Below are 9,918 nucleotides of genomic sequence, written 5' to 3' on the forward strand. Positions count from 1 at the left end.
ACGCTTTTAGTTTTATGTTTAGCTCTCTGATTCTGTGCTGTCATTGCTGTAAAAAGGTTTCTCCGCCTGAAGGAGAAATTAGTGTGCTTTACTTCCTTGGATTAACAACCTTATCGATTGTAACCAAGTAAATTCCCAATGCCTCTGTCTTTTAGTTTCTTTATTATACTTATGCAAGTGTTAGATTTATAAAGCTGTAAATCTGAGAAAGGTCATTTTATTTTGTTTTTGTGCAGCGGCTATTCATCCCCTCGTAGCCAGCCGACAAGGGTCTTAACAAGTGATATCAGAGCAAGGACGCTTCAGGAGGACTAACCGCCGAACGAAGCACACGAGATAGTCAGACCGAGCATCTACCCACCAGTATTTGAGGAAGAGTTTGCTTTTTTGAAATGTCAGATGGAGGTATATTTTAAAACCGATTTTAACATTTCACTAACAATCAAGTATGGTTTTGATATGCCCAAAAGAAAAGAAGGAAAAGAAATTGAGAAGCATCGATGGACTGAAAAGCAATGCAACGACTTCATGGCTAACGGTAAGGCTGAGTTCCACCTTCTGAGTGTTCTGTGTTATGTACTACAAGTGCATGGTTACGTCGTCAGTAATACAAAAGATATCAAACCCACAGGGACTGGTTATAAGCACTAGCTATCGCTCACGTAGAATTAGCTAAACTATCAATGGTCGATAGTTATCTATTAAGAAGGAAAGATGAAACTAGAAGGAAGATTAAAGAGCTATAGGTAAAGTTGTTTATCTCGGTTTGGGGAGTATTCTAGGAGTTCGATTTCATTGTGGTGTATACTAATATGTCACAATCTACCATTTTTTTATCTTCAATTAATGTGTCTTATAGAAAGTTAGAGTCATTATCTCTAAGTATTGAATAGAGAATACATGACTAGTTAATAACAATAAAGATAAAGATATGAGTTCAGCACGGTTTCCTATTTCCTTATGAAGGGGTTGCTTCTCCTTTCAAGGGAATATCCGAGACGTCCGTGAACGGGTTACCCCTGTCACTAGGGCTCCTCGGGTATACGATCTAAAGTACTCTCTCTATGAGATTTACAATTCCTACACAAACATTCAATCTACATGGCAATCAAATGTGAGCAATTCTCATGCATGTCAAATAGAATAGATACAAGAGCAAGTTAATTTCACATAATAGGTAAAAGGCATAAACATGAGTTGAGTTGTTACATCGTACCCTTAACCACAACTACTCTCTAATCCTAGAACAATGAATCTACTCCATAGACGAAAGAGGAGAACCCAAAGACATCATGATATACAACATTCAATTCCAAATTAAGATAAGGAAGGAAAAAAAACGCTTATCCAATGGTGTCAAGTGATTCTTGGATCCAACCCTTTGCTTCCGAAGTTGATGTGATTATGAAGACACCCTCGGATCGTCGAATGGAGGTCCGGGATGGTGTGGAACGACACTAAGGTTATCTTTCTTCGAACGGCCGCCTCTCCCCCTTTGAGAAGAAGTTTAGAACCCCTTTTATAGGGTAGGGCATGGGCGTGACACGACTCGTGCCACGTCTGTGCGGGATCGCACTGCCAACTCCTTCTTGGCCATGACATGGTCGTGTGAGATCCACATGACCTTGTTCTTCTTCTCAATTGGATATGTTGCACGGTCGTGTAGGGTCACACGGCTAGTGTCAGTTAGCTTTCTGCTTTGCTCTCTGGTACGTCGACGATCACCATTTTTGCTCCAAAAGTTATCTCTGTCTACACAAATACACACAAAGAGTAGATCTCCGAAATAGAAGAACAATTATGTTGTAAACATAATAAGGAGTGTAAGAATGCATAAATCCATCATGAATAAAATACGTGAATGTGTGTCGAAGCATGCATAAAAGATTATAAGATCTACGCACATCATTCTGCTTGCCTAGGATGTCGACAGAATCAGCAATTACGAGAATGCAAAAGAACTTTGGGAAAAGCTCTATGAAGAACCAAAAGTAGTCGAATCCAACTCCTCGATGAACTCTGAGTCGTTATCAGAAGCAGAAAACGAGGAATTGTCGAAATTGCTCTCATAGCTGAACACCTACCTGAAGATAAAAAAAAAGTTCTTCAGAAATGAGCATTGAGAATAAGAGCAACGTCGAAGGAAGACAGCTCTACAGGGGGAGCATTAGAAGTCAACAAGGTAAGTCAGGTACTGTCTCTACCTCCTGACCAATTGTTTAATTTGATAAAAAATATTGTCAAAAGATTCTTGTAAATCAAAAACAGAAAATAAAAAATTATTAACAGAAAATAATGAGTTAAAAGGAACTCTAGCAATATCTTGTCGATTAGAGGATTTCGACAAATTAAAAACAGAAAATGAAATGTTAAAGGAATATACACAAACTTTAAAAATTTCTACATGTTCAAAATTCTCTACTTCAAATTTTAGAAATTATTATAGACTAAAATAGAAATTTAAATATCACAATGAGCAAATTAGAAAATTATCAAAAACCTAAAAATTTTCTTGTTAATCCGATAGAATGAAATCTATTTTGGATTCCAACATCATGCTTGTAATTTTTTGCAATTGTTTTTTTTTAAAACTACAAAATTCCTTTTGAGTTTAATTATTATTTGAAATTAATTTGATCCTAATTTTTTTAGAAAGAAGAATTCAATATTCATCTATAGAAAAATCTCAATATTTGAATTTTGTTATTCAAAATTTTTAAGAGTTATCCCTACTAACTAAGAAAACTTTTTTATAAAGTTTTTGAGTTATTTATCTAAATACAATTTTTTTAAAGAAATTTTAAATTATAAATCTTGAAAATGTATTTTCTTTTGTCAAAATGCATGTTCTATATATTTTTAAGAAAATTATTTTAAGGCTTTCAATTTCGATTTTTTTCTCTTAGACTTGTGTTTAAGATTCACTAAATTTTTAAGTCATTTTAACCTTATAAATTCAGAATTTTGTTTGTTAAATGACTTAAAATTCTTGACAAGTTGCCCGTAGACTTTTGAAGTACCCCACTTTTTTATGTGATCAAAAGGGGAGAAGGGAAGATTAAGTCTAGGGAGAGGTAGTTTAAACTTTTTCAATTTTTGCACTTTATTGCAAAATTTATTGCTTTTACTTTATGTTGGTTTACCCTAACTTAATTTAGGTTGCTCACATCAAAAAGGAAGAGATTGTTGGTACACCAATATAGTTTTGATGTGATCAAACAAGTTATGTTTGGTCATATTGTGTTTAACCTTGTGTCTAAGTGTACAAGAACTTAAGAGTGTTGGTACAATATCCTTTAGGTCAAGGTTGACCTGGTTGACCAAGCTTGAGTCATGGTTTGGGTTTTGATGTTTGATAATATATTGGGTTTAGATGATATGGACAATGCAAGTGCAGTTGTTCATTTGGGGAGATTGTTGATACAATTCTCGTTTGGTCAAGGTTGACCAGTTGAGATGTAAAGGAGAGTCAAGTAGGTCAAGGTTGACTGGATACTTGACTGGAAGTCCTGGTGAGTGAAGCCAGGCAGAAGGAAATCCTGGTGAGTGAAGCCAGGTAAAAGACCTAGTGAGTGAAGCTAGGCAGAAGGAAAATCCTGGTGAGTGAAGCCAGGTGAAAGACCTAGTGAGTGAAGCTAGGCAGAAGGGAAGTCCTGGTGAGTGAAACCAGGCACGAGGAAATCCATATGGATCAAGGTTGATCGGACATCTGGTGTTGGGAAGTCCAAGTGGGTAATGGAGGACCGAATACTTGGCACAAAGAGAAAGTCCAGATGAGTCAAAAGTTAACCGAAGTCTTAACGGTCGTAAGTCCAATAGGGAGTTGGCATGGAACTAGGAAGTTCGGACGTAGTAAACTTCCGAAGACCATAACTTTTGACTCGGATATCGGAATGAGGTGATCTCGGATGCGAAACGAAGCTAATTTCAAACTCTACACAGATTTCTGCTTCCCAATCAATTGGCTGATCGATTGGGGGGTTGAATCGATCAGTGGATCGATTGGTTGACGCGAATTCATGCAGAAATGATCTGAATCGATTGGGTAATCGATTGAAACTTCCCCAATCGATCGGTCGATCGATTGGGAGAGTTTTTGAGTGAACAGTAAGCTTCTGAATCGATCAATTGATCGATTGAAGCCTCCAATCGATCGGGCGATCGATTGGAGCGCTGGAAATCGCTCGAGAAGCCTTGAATCGATCGGGCAATCGATTCAAGGCGATTCCAGAGAGCACAGAGGCACTCTGGATCGATCGGTCGATCGATCCAAAGCCTCCACAATCGATTAGGATTCGACCGTTGACGCAAATATAGACGTTGGCGAGCGTTTTCTTCGACATGGCTTCCTCTCTTCTCCACAGACGAACACAGAACTTCTACACAGCGATCTTTACTTCCTCACCGCCAGTTCTTGAAGGTTTTCGGAGGCTCATCCAAGTCAAGAGGCGATTTGCAACAAGAAGAAGAAGAAGCTAGGGTTTTCATTGTAATCTTGTAAGATTCATTTGTATTTTGCTTCTTTCTTTCTCATTGCTGTATTGTGAGGTTGTAAGGCTTCTCCGCCTTCGGTAGTTACCGAGAAGGAGTGTTTTCATAGTGGAGGGTGCGTGAGTGTGTGGATCCTTGGATTAGTCACCTCTTGTGAGGTGGATACCAAGTAAAATCCATTTGTTAGCATTGTTGTAGTGTTTCTTGTATTTCCGCTGCACATCTTTGAAGAAACAAGCAACGTCAAGCACGAAGATCGCACCGAGCTATTCACCCCCCTCTAGCTACATTTTGGTCCTAACAAGTGGTATCAGAGCAAGGCCGCTCTTCACCGAAATCATCGCCGGAAGGGGCAAAGAGCTAGAGGGTGAAGAAGTTGGAGCAAAATTCTTCAAGTCAAAGATTTCTTCAAGCTCAGCTTCAACATGGAATTCCAAGACGGACTTGGATTCGACACAAGGGTGCCTCCACCATATGTATCTACAAGCTTCGATTCTTGGAGATCAAGAATTGAAAATTTCTTGATGATGGAGATAGAGCAATGGTTTGCTCTATTGGAAGGCTTCGAGGCTCCAAGAAACTCAAAGGGCAAAATCCTCAAGAAGAGCAAATGGAGCCAAGAACAAATTCAAAGGTGTGAGGCGAATAATAAGGTAACCAAATTATTGGTTAATTTATTGTCAAGCACCATTCTTTGTAAAATTGGAGAATTTGAAGATGCAAAGGAGCTTTGGAGCAAATTGGCATCAATCCATGAGATCCCCTCCACTGTACCGAATCAAGAGGAATCCAAATAGGGTGACTCATTGGATCAAGACCAAGAGGAGGACTCCGAAGTTGAGAGATGCTCAACTTCCGAAGAAGGAATCCAAGAAGAAGCTTCATCTTCAAAGGAATGCAATGAAGAGGGCAAGGAGGGAGCATACTCCTTGTTCCATGTACAAGATGAAGATGAAGAAATCTCCACCTCTAGGATTGAGGGAGAGCAACTTTTGGTGACACCAGATCAAGTAGAAGGAGAAGTCTCCACATCCGGGTCAAGAAAAGAAGAGGATGAAGAAGCTTCCACCTCCACAAATCAAGACATATCTATTGGAGGAGAATCATCATCAGATCAAGAGGAAGCCTCCGCATCCGGATCTAAAGGAGAAGAAGTCACCCCTACACAAGAAGGTATAAATAGTCCATCTAAAAATAAAAATCATATTATATGTTTTGAGTGTAGGGAAAAAGGGCATTACAAAAGTAAATGCCCTAAATTGATCAAGAAGAAGGGCCAAGTGGCACAAAAGGGCAAGGAGAAGCCCAAGGAGACCATCCCCAACACAAAGAAGAGCAAGGAGCACATTGTGTGCTTCTCTTGCAATCAAAAGGGACATTACCGAAGTCAATTCCCTAAGGGGAAGAAGGCGGTCAAGGCTCAAGGAGGAAGCACAACTCAAGGGGGAGCCTCCAAGGTAAAAAAGAATGTATCATTCATTGAACCTAACCCCTTAAACAATGGTAAAAAGCATGATAGTTCTAATCTATATCATTTTAATGCTATTTACCATGAAAATAGGAGGCATGATGTTATCAAAGAAAATCATGTGGCTCTCCATGCTAAGACAACCAAACCTAGGTTTAGGAAGGTAGGTAAAAGTCTAGGCAATAACACTAAGGATTTTAGCTACAAGCCTAGAAACCAAAATGCTCATGGACTTAATGGGAAACCAAAAACTAAGAACTTAGCAATGGAGAATCAATCTTGAGATCAAGACTTAACAAACTAGAAAAGACCCTAAAAAGGATGAAAAATATCCTTAAAGGGCAAAATGAGCAAAATCTAGGTTTAGGGCAACAAGGGTCATCCAAGGGCCATAGAGGTTTGGGATACAAACCTAAAACAAAAAAGGATGTACCTACTTATCATAGAGTTCCATATAGTTATGGAACAAACCCTAGGTCTAGTGGTCAAGTCAAGAATACTAGGGGTCATCCCTAAGAGTATTTTTGCAACAAACGTGTCTAAGACTTCTAAGAAGTCTAAGAGAGTCACAAAGAAGGTCACAAGGGAAGCAATCCCTAGGGTTGACCTAGAAAAGGTGACCAAGGCTTCTAAGAAGTCAAACAAGGTCACTAGGAAGGTATCTAGGGAAGTTATCCCTAGTGAGTACCTAGAGCATCCAAGGAGCACCAATAGATTTTGGATTCCTAGGAGCATCTTCTCTATCCCATAGATGGGTTAGAGAGTGTCAACTCTAAGAAGGAGGGTAGTTAACCCAACTTTGAAGAAATTGACACTCAAGGAGCATTTTCAAGGTTATTATTAACCCTTTGAAAATGAAATGGATTTATGATTTACTCTTTGAAAGAGTAAAATGTGTCAAATTTGAGAAGTATTGATTTTATTTTTAATTGGCACAATTTGGGAAAGCATAAGAAATACCAAGTTGGGACGTTGGTATTTTCTTAGTAATTTAAGACAAATCTAAGCCTTAATTAAATGTGCTACTCTTGTGGAAAAAATGAGATATGCCAACACTTGAGGAATATGCTTAATTTCAATCGGCATAAATTTTGTCAAGAGAATTAAAAATGTCAATTTAGATTTTGACATTTTCTTGGAGCGTTTAGAGGGCAATCTAGGTTAGATTTTAAGTTAGCTAAGGTTTAAGGACACTTAGATAGGTAATCTAGGTATTTTATCTATGCTAAACCTTGCCATGATTGTTTGCTCACTATATGCCATGACATCATGATTATTTTTGCATTCGTACCTTATGATGAAAAACACAAAAATATCATGTCATGACATACATACATCATGTAGTTATAGGAAATTTTCTTTTGAAAATTATTTCTTTTTGATGTATGCCATAACATTATCATGCATTATGTTTATTTCCTTAAAATTAAGGACAAATGGCATTTATCAACAGGTGATATAAACAAGTAACATCCTTGGTGGATGTTTGCCACTCAAAATGCCTAGATAGAGATACATGATCCCTAAATTAGGGCAAAATCAAAATCTACATCTCACAAAGACCTATAAGGTGACTTGTATGTGTTTTAGTGCACAGTAGATACAAGTGAGATGTTAGGATGATGAACAAAACTCAAGATGTTGATTTAGTGCATTCTTTTGAGTTTTAAGTTCATCAAAACACATAGTTATGTGTGTTTCCATCATTGGGAAAGCTAGTGTACAAGTCATGTGCATTAAGCCCAAGGAACATAGTGGGATATTGGTTTTTAAAATGATTTTAAAATGATTTTGGAAAACCTTGGTGAAGGCTATCTTTTGATAGTAATCATCATTGAATAGTAAGACACAAACTTGAAGAAAACACTGAAGTTTTTGCAAGTTTTCAAGTTTGTGTCAATCTTTGAAAATATGATGTATTTTCTTAGAAAACTATTTTTCCTTGAAAATATATACCCTAAATAATGTATACACAAATTTTCATGATTTTTGGAATTTTGTAGAATTTTCTAGGGGTTTCTGAAGTTGACTGAAATGAACTTTCAGCAACTATCAGACCTCAATCGATCACTCGATCGATTGAAGGGTCTCAATCGATCAGACGATCGATTGAGAACAGGATTCTCGCGAACAGAAGCCATCTGGATCGATCCACCGATCGATCCAGCCCTCCTGAATCGATCAGTGGATCGATTCAGCATGGTCCGATCGATTGGGACTCAACTCCAATCGATCAAAGTTGCTGATTTTGGCTGGTAAAGCCTGATTTCAGCATTTTTGAACCATGGTTAGTCTAGGTAACCATTCCAAACCCTTAAAAGTACATTTGTATACATAAAAAGAGTGTTTTCATGTTGAAAACAAGGATGAATTGGGAGACTAAGTAGAAGTTTAGGTTGAGGTTTGCTTCAAATATTGAATATTTGAACCTCAAAACTTCTAAATTTGGATTTCCTAAAGGTTTAGGGATTCCATGTCATTGTTGGTGCAATGACAGAAGTTACCACCATGTCTTTAGGGGGAGGGACTCTTTAAAGACATGAAAACTATTTTTCATAAACCTTGGAAGGTGGTTAACCTTCTTTTCAGAAAATGCTCAAGGTTGGGCATTGAAATTAATGAGGAGTGGGTATCCTCATTGTTTAAGTGGAGTTTGCTCATGGATGAGCATTTGATAAAAATGAAGGGTATGGGACCTTCATTTGGGTTATTCAAGTGGTTAATGCTCAAGGGTGAGCGTTGATGATAATGAAGGGTATGAGATCTTCATTATAATGGTGATCACAACGAGTGAAGTTGTGAACAACAATAAGCAACTCTTCAGGGGGAGGTGTTGTTTTTGATGTGTGCCCAAATATGGGGGCATGTTTGTGATGTGTGCCAATAGGGGGAGAATGCATGGTTAAGTTAGGCCTTCAGTACCTAAAGGGGGAGTTTGCCCTCTAGAAAAGGAGAAGAATGAAGGGAACCATCATTCAGATATTGGCATAAAGGGAGTTGAAGCTATGGGATTAGCCTAATTTCCTAACTTAACATGTGGTATTGTCAAACATCAAAAAGGGGGAGATTGTTGGTGCAATATCCTTTAGGTCAAGGTTGACCTGGTTGACCAAGCTTGAGTCATGGTTTGGGTTTTGATGTTTGACAATATATTGGGTTTAGATGATATGGACAATGCAAGTGCAGTTGTTCATTTGGGGAGATTGTTGATACAATTCTCGTTTGGTCAAGGTTGACCAGTTGAGATGTAAAGGAGAGTCAAGTAGGTCAAGGTTGACTGGATACTTGACTGAAAGTCCTGGTGAGTGAAGCCAGGCAGAAGGAAATCCTGGTGAGTGAAGCCAGGTGAAAGACCTAGTGAGTGAAGCTAGGCAGAAGGAAAATCCTGGTGAGTGAAGCCAGGTGAAAGACCTAGTGAGTGAAGCTAGGCAGAAGGGAAGTCCTGGTGAGTGAAACCAGGCACGAGGAAATCCATATGGATCAAGGTTGATCGGACATCTGGTGTTGGGAAGTCCAAGTGGGTAATGGAGGACCGAACACTTGGCACAAAGAGAAAGTCCAGATGAGTCAAAAGTTGACCGAAGTCTTAACGGTCATAAGTCCAATAGGGAGTTGGCATGGAACTAGGAAGTTCGGACGTAGTAAACTTCCGAAGACCATAACTTTTGACTCGGATATCGGAATGAGGTGATCTCGGATGCGAAACGAAGCTAATTTCAAACTCTACACAGATTTCTGCTTCCCAATCAATTGGCTGATCGATTGGGGGGTTGAATAGATCAGTGGATCGATTGGTTGACGCGAATTCATGTAGAAATGATCTGAATCGATTGGGTAATCGATTGAAACTTCCCCAATCGATCGGTCGATCGATTGGGAGAGTTTTTGAGTGAACAGTAAGCTTCTGAATCGATCAATTGATCGATTGAAGCCTCCAATCGATCGGGCGATCGATTGGA

This window comes from Zingiber officinale, chromosome 3B (assembly GCF_018446385.1).
Source record: "Zingiber officinale cultivar Zhangliang chromosome 3B, Zo_v1.1, whole genome shotgun sequence".
NCBI lineage: Eukaryota > Viridiplantae > Streptophyta > Magnoliopsida > Zingiberales > Zingiberaceae > Zingiber > Zingiber officinale.